This window comes from Rhipicephalus sanguineus, chromosome 2 (assembly GCF_013339695.2).
Source record: "Rhipicephalus sanguineus isolate Rsan-2018 chromosome 2, BIME_Rsan_1.4, whole genome shotgun sequence".
Classification (NCBI taxonomy): Eukaryota; Metazoa; Arthropoda; class Arachnida; order Ixodida; family Ixodidae; genus Rhipicephalus; species Rhipicephalus sanguineus.
Window position 1 is genome coordinate 185,643,652 of NC_051177.1, and position 18,172 is coordinate 185,661,823.

Here is an 18,172-nt window from a genome sequence, read left to right on the forward strand (position 1 = left end):
GGGCAGCGCTTGGAATCGTCAGTAAATGCCGACAGCAAAATTTCACCGGCGCCACAATCTACGGTGGCACCACAGTCTCGTAGAAAATCGATCCCCAAGATATGTCATGTGTGGAGCTAGCCAGGACAGCAAATTCTACCTTGAACACCTTGTCGCCCAAAGTAACACTCACAACACACACGCCCATAGGGCTTAGCGTCTCCCCACTCACTGCACGAAATGTTGCACTGCTGTTCCAGCGAAACATCACTTTATGTCCTAGCCGCAGTTTAAAGTTAAAACTCATGACCGAAACAGCTGCTCCAGTGTCTATTAAAGCCATCGTAGGTAGTCCATCAACGAGAACGGGGACCTTATTTGCGTCATAGAAACGGGTGGAGGCATAGGTGGACGTAGTGACAATGTTCGGCGACCTCACCTCCATCGGCCGCACCACCTAGTTTCCCGGCGGTGGGGAAGTGACGCGGCGACCAGGAGACGGGGAACGGCGCCGGCGCGCAGTAGGGGCGTCACGCTTCGTACAGAGGAGGGCGAGTCGCTGCGGTAGTTCTGGTGGAAATTGCGTCCGACGTGCGTGTCACTGCGGGCATTTTGCTGGAAGCCGTGGCCGACGTACGTGTCCCGCATTGAGCGCATACCACCGCGCCAGCTGTTTTGTCGAGGAGAAGGCGGTGGTCCCTCGTAGTGGCGCTGTGGTGCGCGACGTCTTTGAGCGCAGAATCGAGCCACATGTCCACGGAAACCGCAGTAGAAGCACACAGGGGCCTCACGCACGTCACCAACCCTTCCACGAGGCACCGTGTACCTGTGATCGTCCCACGAGGACACCATTGTAGGTGGTTGGATGAAGGCGTTCTGGGGACCACTGCGACGATGTAGGTTGTCGGTTGGTTGTTCCGGTGCTCCTGATAGGGGCACGTCGTACACCGTGGCATCAACGGCAGCACACATTGCGTCGTATGGCAGAGGGACATCACTGGCACGTGCCCTTGTCGTGGTGACAGCATCACGTCGTCCAAGTTCTCGCGCACGATTTGTCTAATCGTTGCGGCAAGATCGCAGGGTGGTGTTGGTTGTGACGTCGACACTTGCAACGGTAGTGACGTTGGCAAGTCTACCAAACTTGGGAGTAATGCGCCTAGCCTTCAGAGTCTCAAACGTGCGGCAGTGTGAATTACGTCCGCTACAGACTCCAAGGTGTCCTTCCGATGAGGCAATTGTAGACATCTTCAGCAATACCTTTGAGGAGATGCCCAACCTTGTCATCTTCCTTCATGCGTGGGTCTACAGACTTGCACAATTTCAAGATCTCCTCAATGTAAGTTGTGCAAGTCTCGCCGGGCACTTGAGCACGCTGCATTAAAGTTTGCTCAGCGCGCTTCTTCTTCATTGAAGGGTCCCCGAAGCAGCTCGCTATTTCCTTCTGAAACTCTTCCCACGTCGCTATTGTTTCTTCGTGGTTTTCGAACCACACCAACGCCGTTCCTTCAAGAAACAATCCGACGTTGGTCAGCCGGGAGGCCGAATCCCAATGGTTGTATCTACTCACACGATTGTAGTGTTTCAGCCATTCGTCGACGTCTTCTCCAACCTTACCAGAGAAGGTTCGTGGCACCAGGTGTTGGGGCCACGTAGCGCCAGACGAAGACCGCGTGTTGTCGCCGTCAGCAATCGGGTCCATAGAGAGGGGTGGTAGTCCGGCCAGTCGGCGGCTTCGGCGTAGCTCCAGATGTAGCGCTTCCGTGATCGTTCACCCGGGATTGCTCTGCTGTACCCAGCACGTCCACCAATACTGTTACGGTGAGATGCGTTTATTTACAAGAGATGATGGATGCGAGAGTCCAGGGATCGAGCAGATCACAGTTCGTGCCCTCCGTCGTTGTCCTCTTCTTCCATGCGTTCTCCCAGTATCGTAGCAATATTATCTACTTATTGAACTCAAAATTAACAACTAAGGTAATAATGAGGGTGTTATCGTGATTATAACATCAGCCAATGGTGGAACTGCCGACAATCGCGTCATATATTGCGGACTAATACATCATTTGTCGAGAGAAGAGGGAGCGATTTTCAGCTGACTTTGAGAATTTATTGTAAATTCCAGGCCGCTCGCTTCGCTATAATATTTGGCTCGCGTGTTCTCGAGAGCCTCGACTACTGATTGGCAGCACTTTTTGACCCTGCTCAAAAAGTGTTGCAGGGCCCCTTTAACGAGCGGGGCGACGACCTTTAAAGCCTTTTTGTTTCTTTGTTTTTGGTTCACATCAGTTTTCATACGTTTATGTACGGGTTTGTTATCTGTGTGAGGCCACGTGTGGGTAAATATTTATGTTCTGCGCATGTGAATAAAAGTTTAGTTGAGAGTCGGCGCTTGTGTTTCGTGTCCTCTTCTTTGTGTGCATTCGTCTTCCCTGGTGGCACCGTTTCAGTAGTATGAATTCGTACCAACTTGCCCAGTTGTCAGTCCTAAACCTTTAAAGCGCGCCCCTCGCGCTTTTCGCGCCATCTTGCTGGTGACGAAGAAAGTACGCTAAAGTAAATGGTGTATATAAACAGCTCGCCGTTAGCATGCTGAAAGATGTACTTCTCGTGGCTTGTCCTCTAACGCCGCACGCTTCGGAACGAGAGGTCGCCCGTTCAATTCCGCGTTTCGGAAAAAAAATTTTCTTTGTGGCTTTTATATATATATATATATATATATATATATATATATGTGTGTGTGCGTGTGTGCGTGTGTGTGTGTGTGTGTGTGTGTGTGCGCGCGCGTGTGTGTACAGCTACGGGCCCTGACGGTGACGGCAACACCGACGGCAAAAACCAGCCGAGAGTGTCCGTATAATTGCTGTCGCAATAAAATGCGGTACAGGCCACAACTCGCCTACCGCTTCGGATCACATGGACTCCCAGTATGAGTGGAATGTGCTGAATTTTTTGCTTGATCAACGTTTCTAGCGCAAACTTACAAAAAAGAACTGAAGACAGCGATGAAGGACGTACAAAACACATCAGCGCAACGGAACTTTTGCGCTAGTACGCCCTACTGGGTAAATTAAATAAGAAGATGTAGCTCGGTTTCCTAGATGAGGTCTAGGAGCGGTCTATGCAGTCCGCTGATGCATTTGAATTCAACGTCCACGGACCTTGTCGAAAATCAGGCGAAGTTCTGATATTTAAAGAGTACGCGAGAAAATATGCTCGGCATTTTAGTAAAATAAGTTGCACATTGATTAGACAAAGCACGCCTCGCTCGCACCATAAGTAAAAAACGATAAGCTTCGTTGACACTAGTGTCTTTTTGCAAGTTACTGCAGTACCGTACGGACATACCAATAAATTCTAAGCGCACAAACAGACGAGGACAAAAAACACGCATGAGACACAGGCGCTGGTCAAGTCATACCAACACGCCCAAACCACCGCAATTGTGAGGAACGGAAATACGCTACGGTATTACCGTGCCGCTCCTCATTTCTCACTTGTTGTGCTTTTGCAGCTCCTAATTCCAATGAAGGACATGCCGACACCACAAATGCTTCTTTCAAAAAGTACTATCGGGTTTTCACGCCCGATTGTTGCCTCTCAGCCTACGCTACCGAGCAAGCATTCTTGTTCAGGCGAAACTGCGCTCGCTCTGTCGTCCCAATAATGTCACGGAATCGGGCATAGCACTGACGCAACCTCTGTCATGAGATTCTGCTAGCGGAGAAGCAAAACGCGTGCTTCGCGCTCTCTGATGAAGCTCGCCGGTTCAAGGCCATTCGGTACCGATTCACCCCTTGCGCCGTATGCGCAAAGGGATGTATATCTTGGGCCTCCTCACCGGCTCCCAATTCGGGAAACTAACGAGAGTAAAGGCGTCACATAAAGAAAAATCACACGCGTGAAATACTTCGTATAACGCCAGAACTATACCTTTTTCATATCGTGAACTCGATAGCTGAGATATCATTTGTTCCAACGAACGATGCGACTTCAGAATGCCATCATTTCGTATTTAGGTTGTTCTTATTCCTGCATTCCCTTCATACCATTGATGAATAGACACTGCTGAGAACCACTAATGGTATCGCTTCAGGCGATCGACGATCCTTAGGACGCTTAAAAAACGAAATGCATTGAATGCACTTCGCATGTTTCTGCACCCAGTGGGGCACTTTTCGAGCTCGCCATAATGCCGCCATCTCTCTCTGTCACTCTCCGATAAGTGCTTCTCGCAAACGTAGTCAGTATAGTCGTGAGGTCTCGATCTTTTCTTGGTATTGCGCGAGGGTACACTCTTTAAAAAATGTTTGGAAAAAGCTTGTAACCACGAGCAAATAGTTAGTAACAGCAGCAGTTACTAGCTTTCTTGGACCATTACTAACTTTTTGCTACCTTTTTACTACCTACGTTAGCAGACACTTAAAAGTTGCAACGGTTACTACCGCTTGCGTACCGTTACTAACTCTTTGCCATGCACGTGTTAAAATAACTTGTTAAACGAATCTTAGAAGTTATTATCACGGGGATCAATTCAACTTCACTCAGGCGATATTAGTAAGCTTAGTACCCCGTCTTGGATCTGGTATATTAGGGCATGCTGAGACAATATTACGCAAAATAGACAAAACATATTGATCGTCTTAGTATGCTTCATTAAAAGTCCCACGCTACGTTACCTCGCTCACCTAATAAAATTGTACGCTATATAAATATAGGCGCATAACTTAAGCTATTTATCCTAAAGGCTAGCTGCTCACCGGCACCAGCTGCATACCCCAGAGGTAGGATTATATATACTCCTGGTACCGCTTATTAATAATAAGAGTCGCGTAGCCTTGTCGTTGTGTATGTGTGCTGTTCTGATTCATGACATACTGTGCATAATTACCTAATGATCAGGGGCGTAGCCACGTTATGGCACACCGGGCCCGTGCCCCCCCCCCCGAAAGTTTTTTTTGCCATAGCATACAGAGCAGAAAATGACACTCGACCACATCTGCCTGCTCGTCCCCACTACAGATCAAGAAGGTGCCCCCCCCCCCCGAAAAAAATCTCTGCCTACGCCCCTGCTAATGATATATTGCCGTTTTGCGTTTTGATGCTAGGAATTTGACCGTTATAAAAACAAGAGACTCGTGCGATGAAAGGATCACGGTTACCAATTTTTTTGGTCGTAAGCGTTACTACCTTTCCTTACACGGTAGTAAGCGTTACTACCGTCTAAGTGCGGCACTTAGACGACGCTTAGACACTTCGACCTTAGGAGTTCCCTGTCGTTGATTTCGTTACTGCAGCAGACATTACATGTGCGCGGCATTTTGTCTAAATTGCAGTTAAAGCGTGTTTCGCGAGCCAGCAAAGCCCGCGCAGCAATGTGCGATAATGACACTAGCCTTCAGATGGAACCGCGTGAGCGGAGCGCAGCAGGGTTGCCGTTGGGCAGGTTTTAAAAGGAGCCAGAGTCCAAGCTAAAAGTAGCCAAAAGTAGCTATGCCATATAATCTTAGCGCCAAATTTGTAGCCAAATAGAACACGTGATATTATGAACAGCGTTTCTTTTATTATTAAACAATAAATAATATTCTAAATCAGCACAACAGTAAAGAGCACAAAATTCCTTCCTTTCTGCTTAGTCTTCAAGCCAAGGCACATTGGAAATAAATAAATAAAAGACGCCAGGCCTGCGCTGAAACCGCAGCACAGTCACAGCGAAAGCTGGAGGAGCGGCGTTTCTAGATCCCGTTGTAAGCTCTCTTGGGGCTACATTACAAGTGCACTAGAAAGGTACCCACTACGCCATAAATCACAATTTTTATGAAGTTGGGAAGCACCTACTAAGTCATTATTCATAATTCTGCGGAGAAGCGAGGCACCAGCTCCACGTCTGTAAGGCATTATGTGCACTTTGTTGACGCGACGACTGATGACGATGAAGAATTATGGCTCAGCCCTTTGTAATGGGTTCGAAGCTTTAAACGGCCCACCAGTTATGTAATTTGCATTGGGTGACGCCCGGTTGATATTTCCCTCTCCCGTCATGCTGTATAACATACGTTCACATGGGAGAGAGACGGGGTGGGGCGAAGAACTTTACTGAGACCCCAAGTAAATGGATCATGCGCTTATGGGCTTCTTTAGCAACCTATACAAGTGCACTTGCGAGGAACCCACTACGCTCTAAATCATTGTAATTTTACTGAGACCCCGAGGAAATGGATCATCCGCTTATGGGCTTCCTTGGCAACCAATACAAGTGCACTTGCGAGGAACCCACTACGCTTTAAATAACTGTAATTTATCTGAGACCCCGAGGAAATGGATCATGCGCTTATGGACTTCCTTGGCAACCACTACAAGTGCACTTGCGAGGAACCCACTACGCTATAAATCATTGTAATGTTTGAGAAGTAGGGCAGCAGGCACTGGGCCATTTTTCGTCATTCTACGAAGAGCCGTGGTACCTGCTAAACGCCTGTAAGGCATTATGCGCACTTTGTTGATGCTGTGCCTGACGACGATGAAGAATTAAGGCAGAACCTTTGTAATGGGTTGGAAGCATTCAACAACCTACTCATTGCGCAATTAGCATTGTGTGACGCCTGGTTACAGAATTCGCGTTGTGCGAAGAGTTGCGCGACGCTTGCTGCTTATTTTAGTCTTCTACCACGCTATATTGCATATGCTAATGTGGTTCCTTCCCGACTGGAGGCCTGTATAGCACCTTTTTGCACAGCAGTTTCAAGCAACGGCATGGCTCAGAGGTTGAATACTGGGCTCCACGCCGAGGGCCCTGGTTCGAACCTCGTTCCATCCTGGAATTGTTTTCTTATTTCGTTTTTTTTTCCTATTTCGAGCGATACTGGTTACGGACACCAGCGGCGGCGGCGGCGGCGGCGGCGGCGGCGGCGCCAAAAACGGCCGGTGAAATAATCCCATAACAGCTTTCGCTGTAAAATTATTTAATGGTTAGTCCGCGTGCACGTTGCTTATCTGGGATAGATCGAGTTCTTTCCAGAGTAATTTTGGCACATTCTATCTAACAACTCATTAGGAACGACAAACGTTGACGCAGTTTTTCCTTGAAGTCGCAAACCAAACTTGATTCGTAGAATCGCCATGAGCAAGTCCAGCTTCATTTTGTTGCGGATATCAGTTTTGGTCACGTTTACACAAGAGAATACGCGCTCGGCATCGGCATTATAAACTGGAAGTGTCAAAATTCTCAGTGCACCCAGCGCCAAGTGCGGAAAAGGGCATTCACCAGAAATGCCCTTGTAAGATGCCGCTGCGTGCCAAAATGTCAAAGATGATGTGTGATCAAGTGCACCGCAAATTTTCTGAAGCTGCCGTATTTCTGACTCCAGCTCGATCGAGGAACATTCGAAAAAATGCGCCGGCAGCTTCAGTATGCTTTCACGGCTCTTCGTGCTGTCTATGTCATGCGGATTGACGGCATGCAGCCTCCGTAGTGCAGAGGAAGCATTTGGAAGCCGCTGCTAGAGTTGTATCGCCATTTGCCGCAAGAGCTGGAAGCAGCGCTCTCTCACGACCCATTGGTATTCTACAGAGACTAGTGAAAGCTCTTCTCTCAAGACGTCACCTAAGTCCGCTACCTCTGGTTGCAGGAATATAGACTTCATCTTCACCAGGTGTAGCGATAGCAGACTCGCTGTTGAGTTGTGCCTCAAAACTGATGGGTGCAAAATTCCTCGCAGAACTTCCAAATACAAGTTTTCAAGCTCTTGAAAGACGACCAATGGGTCGGCTGCGTTTGTCTGGAACATTTTGTTCACCCGTCTCACGCTATGTAGGACTGGGGTAAGAAACACAAGGTAAGCATGATTCCTTCTGTCCCCCGTACATCTCTCGCGAAATGCGCACGTTGTAGCTACGCTCTTCTGCTTTTTCGAAAAACTGTTTGAGTACCTGATACTGCCCCGAAATTCTTTCGATACAGTCAGCAATAGCAAGCCATCTTGTCTGCGAAAGAGATAAAGTTTTGGCGGCGGCTCTGCACTTTCATCGTCCACTGACAGACTGGCATAAAGTCTCTTATAAGCACCTTGCCGGCAGCTGCTGTGCGCAAAGAAGCTGTGCGTTTCTCCCACCAAGTGCTCGACAGCAGAGGGAATCGCTTCCATCGATTTGGACGCCACAAGGTCCAGGCTGTGGCCAGCGCATTTTACCAAGACCAATTCATTGTTGTCCTCACGAAGACGACTGAAGAGGGAATTGTGGTTGCCACTCATGGAATTTGCACCATCGGTACAGAGTCCGAGACAGGTCTTTGGCAGGCCGTGCTTGTCCAAAGTCTTCATTACGGTGACGTGAAGTTTTTGCGCCGTTCCGTCAGACAGCTCTACGAGATCAAGCAGCGTGGTTGCAATGCACAGTTGCTTCGTCGTGGATATATCAGTTGATTCATCTACAATAAGGGAATAGCTGGAGCCTTTCAGTTGTTTGCCCATGCTTTCCGTGAAATATGGGAAAAGGACGTTTGTAATTATAGCCTTTGCCTCTGGCAGGGTCTCCCCACCTGTTGCTAGGATTCTCAGAGGTAGGACCATCACTCCACACGAGATCATTTGGTTCCCGGCCCATATGGACTCCACGATCAGCGGCATCACCAACTCCAACGAATTGGCCCACGCCCGGGCGCGAGGACTTGCCTTCCGCGCGGGACTTCACGGCCCTGGCACGTTGGACCGCTCCGCCCCGCCCGGGCCCGATCCTCTGGATGGGGGTGCGGCTGATCGAGGGTCGCGGGACGTTCTAGCGACATTTAACAACGAAGTCACTTCACATTATCGTTTGAGTCGTAGGGTCTTTCCTCCACCCCATTCGCATCTTACCAGAGGACAAGAAGTCACGCTCAGACTACTACAGACAGGGGTTTACCCTTGCCCAGCTAATGTATCTATTTATATGGATATATCTCCTGACTACCCGGACTGTGGGTGTGTGTGTACATTTGAGCACATGATGTGGGACTGCCCCCACATACCCAAGGAACTCAAGGCGCAAATCATCCCAAGACAAGGGTTTTATTCCGCCATCAAAAGTACGGATCGTCACCGTCAGCTTCGGGCAATCCAAGGGGCCCACGATGCCGCAGGCAGGGACTCCCTGCCTGTTCCAACGTGGGAGCGGCCCGCAGGGGCGCCGGGGTAAGAGCCGGCTCTCCTCCCTCGCTGTACAATAAAGTTATCTATCTATCTATCGTTCTGTGCAGGTCGAAATCCTTGAATTCGGAATGGAGAATCTCGCCAAGCTCATCTACAGACGTCTGCACGGCAATGTACAAGGCAATTCTTAACTCTCGGCGAGCTTTTTCATAGTTTGCTTGACCAGAAGAGGCTAGAAGCTGCAGCAATTCTCCTTGCGTACTTGGGATTACTGCGGACTCGCGATGTTTCTTGGTTTCGGCGTGCTTGAGCAGATCACTTTAGTGGAGTCGAATGTTGCAATTGCAGTATTTGCCGTGGACGGCCGTTCCATTGTCACAAGATGAAGCCCAGCCTGTAACACGTGATAATAAAAATACCTATGAGGCGCGATGCGAAAATAAAGGCCTGAGGTATAGTTTTCATTTACCTTACCCCTCAGTTTCTTGTCCTTTCGCCATTCTTCTCGGAAGGTGCGCTTCGCGTTTGCGTGTTCTCCCATGACAGATGGTGGTCTCCGCACGCTGGAAGTGCAAAGCAGAAGCTCTGCTAGCTACACAAGTGTTTTCGCGCCGGTATCGTGCTTCTCGTGTCCTAGCGATACACCGCGCTACACTGCCCACGTGGCTGCGCCTTAGCGCATGACTTCGGGCGCGCGACGGGGAAAGTACGTTAGATGCGCGTTGTGTTCATCAGATGGCGCGCAGCGTCAGTAGTGAGTGTCTTTAGCAGTGTCACGAGCGTGTAGCAGCGTGAGCGTGCTAGCCACGCGCGGGTTGCCTACATGCGCGCGACCTCCTCACTCCGTTTTTTCAGCCGTGCCGCGCGTAGGGATCTCGTACGCGCGCCAACCCACTTGCCTGAGGGACGCGCGTGCGCGCATGAGCCAAGACGACACCAAAGCTTGGAATCAATGGGTCGTCTTTATGCTTGCTTGCTATTATATATGCAATTCATTTTTAGAAATTGGCTAGTAAATGCGCCAAAATAGAACTTCAAAGTAGCCAGAAAGTAGCCAAGGAGCCAACCTACAATTTTCATCGCCAGACGGGGTAGTAAAGTAGCCACTTTGGCGCAAAGTAGCCACCAACGGCAGCCCTGGAGCGCAGCCCGGCGAAAACAACTTTTGAACGACCCGCTACACTTGCCTAGCAGGAGCCGATTTCGCGTGGATCCTCATGAGCCGTGCTGCGCATGCGCGAGGATCAGTGATGTCACACAGCTGGTCACCGGAGCTGGCATCTCATGCGCTCTCCGACACCGCCACGCGCGGCTCGCCGCTGCTTGTCTGCGGGTTCAGGAGGAGTGGCGTCGTAGCCGCGGCAGACAAACTGGCGCCGCTGGCGCCGGCGCGTGCGCGGACTCCGCCACCGCTGCGCGCGACTCGCCGCCACCGGTCTGCGCTTTCCAGAGTGCCTTGGCAGATGTATTGACGCCAGCGCGTGCGTAGCTATTCGCCTTCGCTGTGCAGTCGCCGTCTGACACTGCGCTGGGGCCGCTTGATAGCGCCTCTGACTGGCATTTGCAGGTGGGTAAGGAGAGCGCAAATGCTGCTCAACGGCGCAGAAGAAGAGCCAAGAAGGTTATCTCATCGGATCCCGAAGTAGTTGCCTAGCAAATAGCGGTTCAACGTACGAAGAATGAACAGAAGAAGGCTGATAACCCTAGACAATCTGGAAAGCTAAGAATAATCAGCCGAACTTTTGCTAACGCTACGTATATCCTGGCATAGCCGAGCTAAGCCACTGCAAATTTTTTTTATGATAAGTAGTTTGAGTACTAATGATTAATTGTACTCTTGACGCCATTGGGCTCATTCCAAATTGTCCAAGTGGTGGCGCATATTGTGTCCCACATTTACCTTAATTTCTCTATTATTAGAGCACTGATGTTGATAATACTGACGTTGTAGACGTTCTCAAACATTGACCTTTCATTCTGACACAAATTGTTACTTGCCTTTCGTGTCCCCTTAAGAGAGACAGAAAGCCCGGAGATCGCGAAAGCTTGCCCTCCCAAGGCTACCATGCACGCAAGTGCCCAAAATGAGAGCGAGAGACCTGTGGATGCGGCAGACATCTTCTGTTAAGGGCCACTACTAATAGCTCGCTTCAATAACTGTACGGCATTTAATTAGGGCAATATCCATTATTAACTGCCGCTAAAATGTCTGTCACCTTTAGTTAATGACGCTACAGAGGACAGTATGGGAAAATTTGGAACCTGCGAGACGGAATCGCGATTTTTATGCGTCGCGTCCATACAAGAGCATGTAAACGCTGCCAACCAGAGTTACTGTGTATGCTACCTTTAGGTAGCAGAGTTGCGCATCTGTTTTCCAAACGCCGCTAGCAACCATGCATTGCGGAGAAGCTGACGCTCGGGCCAATTTTTGTATTTCTCGACGCCGCCGCTGCAGCTCACTTAATTAACATTAGTCATCGACAGCCAATGTTTATCGCCGGCCTTCGACACGCGAGACATGTTTATCGGCGACGCGGTAGGCTTGTCGCCCGCAAAAATGGAGTGCGACTTTACCGCATACCTGTGGTTGCTAGCCGGACCTATGCGCTAATCTGCTGCCTAAAGGTAGCATATACAGTGATTCTACTGGCAACATGCCGAAAGCGTCATCTGTAGTACTGCAGCGAAAACCGCATTTTCCCAGTGACGCTATCGCGCCGCTCTCTCGCGCGGGGGCTGACATGAAGAGCTGTGCACGCTGCTCTGAACCAGAAATGATGTTGGTAAGCGCCTTTGGTTTGCCGGCTGTGCCCGATGTTATTTTTGCATGTGATCCCATCTCCGAACAGGTAGAAAGCGGACACCGTTTGTAGTGAAAGAGTCGCCCGCGTGTTATCAGCCTAAACGCGCCATTCTTTGACGTCGAGATGCTGCACACTCCTACGTCGAGTGCATATTCCTTTAAGCAAGGGCACTTTTGAACGTTGGCACTCGTGCAAAGCAGGTCTGCATGTCTACGACTAGGCCTCACAAGCTGTTGGGTAGACTGCGTCAGATCTCCCAAACGCCGCAAGGTGCCGCCCCGCAGAGCAATGTCGGCCTCATTTGTCGGGAAGACGACAAGTGAGGCTGTAAAGGGCGATCTCGAATGGGCGGGTTTTGAGGCGAGGCAAGCTCAGATCAAAATAACGTTCGAAGAGAGGCTATGGAATATGAAGGACAGTAGATGGGCAGAGAAGGTGTTCCGTTATTTGTATAGGAAGAGCGTTGACACAGAGTGGAGGAAAAGAACTAGGAGGCTTACCAGTAAATACACCGCTGATAGTGCAAGCAATATGTCAACAAAGAGCGTTAAGCGAAAAGTCAGAGAGGCGGAGAGGATTTACTGGACGGCAGCTATGCATGGAGGAAAAAACCGGCTCTGAGTAACTACCTGAAGGGCATAAATGGAATAAGGAGGGAGGCATTTTACGATAATTCAAGAGGAAGCGCTTTACTGTTTGAAGCGAGATCGGGTTGCCTTAGAGCGCGTAGTTATACATGTTGTGGGGAAGATAAGGAAACGGCGGAGCATGTTCTGATTGAATGTGGAGATATCCACCCAGGTGTACGTTTGGGCACGAGCCTACATGAAGCCTTGGGTTTTAGGGACAACAATGGAAAGCTAAACACACCCGCGATTGAAATAAGTAAGAGACGGTGAGAGTATTTGGGGCAGAAAATTAGAAAGGAATGACAAAAATAAATATTCGAAAAAATAAGGACATTCTGCCGTAAAGGGCAGAGAACTGTGCTGAGAATTTACGTTTTTTTTTCCTGTAGCAAGACAGATTTAATTGAAGTAGAGACATTGGGCAAACATTAAAAAAGAAAGAAGAGAAAGAGGAACATTTTTTTTTCTCGAGCCTGTTGGCACACTTGTCGTCGCCCCGTTATAAAGGGGACACTCATAGCATCCATTCATTCATCTATCGGCTGCTCGCGCGCTTTGTGCACAAATGGACAGCGCTGTACTCTTATGACACTGCAAGCGTTGCTCGCCCTCGCACGAATGCGCCAACGGATGCTGCCTATGATTTTGCACATGAACACGTCGTAGCATGCACTTCGTTTTGGTAAAACCAACACAAATGCTCATAACATGACTGGCGACGTTGCATCGGACCATAATCTACTGCCAGTGTAGTCGACGTGCCTGGCAACTGCGATGTGCACACACAACTACTCATTTTACGCAAGGACTTCGATCCACGTTGTAACGCTTTGCTCAGAGCCGAAAATGAGGCATCAGCAGCTACTGGCTGACTGCTTCGCAGGAAAACGCATTCCCGGAATTCTTTTATCTGCCAGAATTTCTTTCATCAATGTTTTACTCGCGCAATGCCAACGGCTCATCTATTTATTCGGAGAAGAAGAATTGGAAGATTTTCTTCATGTCGTAGCTGCTGTAGCAGCTAAAAGGATTTCCGGGTGAATGAGGGCCTCTTCGATGTCATCGAGCATCAGGTGTCGCCGGACCATCCGCCAGCAGTCTTCGTTGAGGTCGTCTAGCTGCATGCGTCCGTCGTCACGTGGATGGCACTCGACTCGCTCCTTGACGACGCCCGTGATGCGCATGTACTCATCCAAGCTGGCTGTCCTGTTCAGGTGGCGATGCGCCATACCTCCTATTTCAGCCACGTTGACCTCTACAAGCTCCGCAAGATCTTCCAGCAGCTCAGCATGGCGCTTGCAGATGCGCTCCAAGGCTGCGGCGCTGTACCTGTTGGGAGTGAAAGAAAGGAATCTGGAATTCACCTGCCGTGACACCGTGTAACTTGTTTACCACATATTCGTGAAGATAAATTGTTCTATATTTCAATTGAACCTGTGTACGTGTGCGTTGAATGGCGCCAGGATTTTTGCTCTCCGTGAACAGCTAAACGACATTTTGTTATACGCGGCACTTACATGGAGTTACCATTTTCACAAGCAGAGGCCCGTCCTCATTCTTCGAAGCTACAGGCTGGTACACCCTATCAAAGTCCCTCAATACCATTATTGAGGGACAATTACTATTATTGTGGTAGCAATCATGTGGGCATTTCAGGCGCATTTTTGGCGTCGGCGTCAGGTTGTATGTAATAAAAAGTAAAATGTTCCCGCTAACACTGTTTAGACGCATGGAGCGTACCTGTGCACGTCAGTAGCCTTCGGGAACGCAGCCGCAGCCGCCAGGAGGCCCGAGTTTCTGCGCGTTGCCTCGTAGATGTCGAACAGCTTCCTCGATGCGTCCTGCCCTTCTTGGTCCAGCCGGCCGTAGAGGACGACACCGAGAAGTGTGTGGTTGCCCATGATGCCGACGGATAAGCGGTTGACGAAAGCGTTCAGGGTCATCATGCCGCAGACTCCGAAGGTGAGCTTCCTGATGTTCGTGTTCTCACTCACTGCTTCCACTATGCTCTCCGCGTCCCTGTCGCTCATGTCGCTTAGGCAGATGTTAAGATCCTTTATGCTGTTGTTCCTCGACAGAGACTGCACGATGAGCGTCCACCACGCGTCCGATACGTCCGATACGACAGCGAATCCAGTGCTCACTTCGAGCTTCCGCAGCACCGACGCAGACTGCACGTACTCTGCCAGAGCCGAGGACACGGCTAGATTACCTCTCGGAATATCTAGGGTCAGACAAGTCACGTGACTGCAATCCAGCAGCTGACGCAGTGCAGTGGCTTTCACGTCTTCGCGCACGCCTAAGCCGAAGTATAGTACTGAAAACATCTTGCAGTTCAAGAGGTCTGCGTTGTCCTTGACGAAGTAGAGCCCGCATGACACCTTTTCGTGCACACCGCTGTCTTCTAGCGCGCGGCACACGTGCGTAAAATGGTCACAATTATTCCCGTCAGAGAGTATATTAACCTTCTTCAAATGTTGCTTCGAATCAAGTATGTTGGTGAAGCGAATCCACTGCTGTAGATTCCATATTTGGTAAGGAATCGACAGCTCTTCGAGTGCCACGTTTTCTTTAAGCGCCTGGAGCCAGGTGTCATAAGTGACGTGATGACCTGGGGAAATTTCTTCGCGGATGTAAAGTATGACAAAGCTTTTGACGACGGTGTTCTCGCCGAGGATCCTGGCAACAAGCTGTATACTCTCTGCGTTGCCCGTAAATGCAGAGATGCCTACCTTGGATATTCTTCTGTTGTACAAGATGCCTTCAAGCACTGCAATTTCGGACTTTACGCTGTCATCCGTGAACCTGAAGGAAGTCAACGAAGGAGAGGACATCAAGTACTGGGCAAGTTCTTCACGGCAAGTTTCGGGAAGCACCCGTCTCCCGAGTGATAGGTCCTTCAAAATTCCACTTTCCGTGAGACACGTGAGCAAGTGCTTGGTCGCCTGCTCTTCCATGCTTATGCCTGAGAGGCTGAGGCCGACCAGGAAGGGCGATGCACGCACAAGCGCTTAGAGTGCAGTCGGAAACTCGGCGCAGGAGTCGCTATAAGACGCGCAGTTCATTTCATTAAGCGAGCACTGCAGTTCCTCGAGGCTGGTTAAAGACGGTATGGCGGCGCATATACCTTCAGGCATTGGGAAACCACAACTGAGCCTCAGTTTCTTCAAACACGAGTGCGGTAATGCGTCGCAAAGAGGCGACGAGTACTTGTCGAAATGAGAGCGCCTGAGGTGAAGAGATGCCACGCATTTATGGTGCTTCAACAGGCAATGCATAAAGCCTGCGCTCTGCCGCAACCGGTAATCCTGCGGTTCCGGCAGTGACAGGCACTCATTGTCGACGCTGACCAGAGCAAGCTTTCCGCGCGCTCCCGGTATTTCTTGGAGTGGCATCCTCGCTGGAAATAGCAGCTCGTTGCAAGCTGTGAGCTGTCGGACGATGTGGCAAGGTCTTTCTTGTGTCCCCGAGCATGGACTGCTGTGGTCACCGACGGTGGCCCTGAAGCAGCCGGTTGCAACTTCTAGGTACGCCGACTGGTTAGCGTAAGACATAGGTGCTCCTTCAATTTGTGGCATGTCAGCGTTGCCATCCATTGTTTTTCTTCCTGCGAAAGATAAACGAAGTGCCACTACTCTAGATTTCAATCACGAATAACCTAATTAAGCATAAATAATAATTACCGACCAGGTACCTCTTCATTTGCATAAGTAATTGAGTTCAATCTTGTCAAGGAATATGAATTTTGACGTCAGGCGATCTAGGATCAAAGGCAATGCTTCCGCGGTGTCGCAAACGAGCGCCTAAACCGCATTCGAAATAGTGTAAAATCACGGCGCGGATTGGGCGCGCGCCGGGCCAGGCATGCTGGAGCAACATGGCAAACACAGCCAATCGGAGGCCTCAAAGCGAACTTTAAACATTTGTTTCTTGTAAGCGTGTTTCTCAATGGAGGGCCTAGCTGAAGCTGGACATTTGAAGACGGATACATGCTGTTCCCGAAGAGCCCAAAATGCGGCGCCCGGTTGCACCCAACGTTACTAGGTTAGGTTGGTTGCGCCATTTCGGAGCTATAATGTTTTTATAATGTAATTTAGAATATGCTTAGGAATCCTCTGCAACTTTTCTTGTAATTTCGCTTCGAAGCAAAGGTGTGCGAAGGGTTCCCCATTAGGAGGGCATGGGGGCAAAGTACCATGGCATGCCACTACACCCCCCCCCCTTCGTTTGTTGGGTCCAGTGTTGCGGAATGGGCGCCTCCATTCCGATTCCATTCCGGGGAATTAGAACATGCCGCAACTCCATTCCTTCCAATTTCTCGGAATGAAAAACTTAGCACATTCCCACTCCGGGAATGGCCGGGCAGCTCATTTCCATTGCTGCAGTTCATCAACGTAGGAAATGCATCTTGATAGTTTTATCGCGTTAAGAATGAACGCCCCATAAAGCTGATGTCATCAGATGCATTACGAACTGCAAAAGTACGCAAAACACGTTACCAACGTCGAGGAATAGTAGCTTTGGTGACATATCTCGTGCAGTACAACCACCCTACTAATTCCGATAGGGCAATTCTCCCGCTACCTATAGTATTTGCATGGTCAGCATGTTTGAACGAATGGTGATGTTTTATAATTGTTTAAGCTTAAATGTGTTAATACTAAAATGACAACATAGCGTATTTTTATGCTGACAAAAGCTGTATTCAAGAAGACTAAGCAGTTTTGCCAGGGGTCTGGAGCTGTCGTGAATATGGAGAAAACCACGATTTGGTTAGTAGGGAACAAAGCCCTCAGATCTGCTGGTATTAGTTGGAACTCTACCGCTCGGGCACCCGGTGCCTTCGCATCGAATACGGAACACAGGGCCGCACTGCTGGTCAGCACTCACGCTTCTCAAGCGCGCCTCACAAGCATGGATGGGATGAGGGGAACTTTCTGTGTTCGCCTGTGCGCAGGTATGCAGTGTCTTCCTTCAAGAAAGCAGAAAACTGGGCGAGTTGGTAGGTATTCATCTTCACTTACTACACAGGATAGCGCGCACTTACTGTGAAGATGAATGTCTTCCTTGTCGCAAAGGTTATTTACGTGTGTCAGGTACTAAACTGCTCGTGAGATAAAGATCAGGCTTTGCATACAGTATTCGCAACTATCGTGTGGTGGTCTTAATTTGAACCAACGCGCCGTGATAATTGATCCCACCCCGGAACAGTGGAAGTGCGGGCTGACCAGCTCCCAGCTCGAGACTCAGGAACGCCGGATCTTCCGGGCTTGAGCAGCAGCGGTCGCTCGCAGCTTTCTGAACTTAGAAGAGGCCCCCCACCTTCATTGTATTTTTATCGGCTCAAACAAATGTTTCTACAACCACAACACGTCCGGGAAATGGTCACTAGTTCTATGGCAATCATTACGTTATAAAAAGGGCTTAGGTGTCCTAGTGATATCTAAATGCTGCAATAAAGGTCACAAGGCGTAAGGGGGGGGGGGGTATGCTGCTGCCGTAGTTCCGCACGACGAATACCAACGGCATATAACCGCGTTTACCCGAAGAACAGAGACAAACTTCGGAGCAACACAGTCGATATACGAACATAATTGTACTAAGCGCGTTTCTTATAAATGTACCGTGC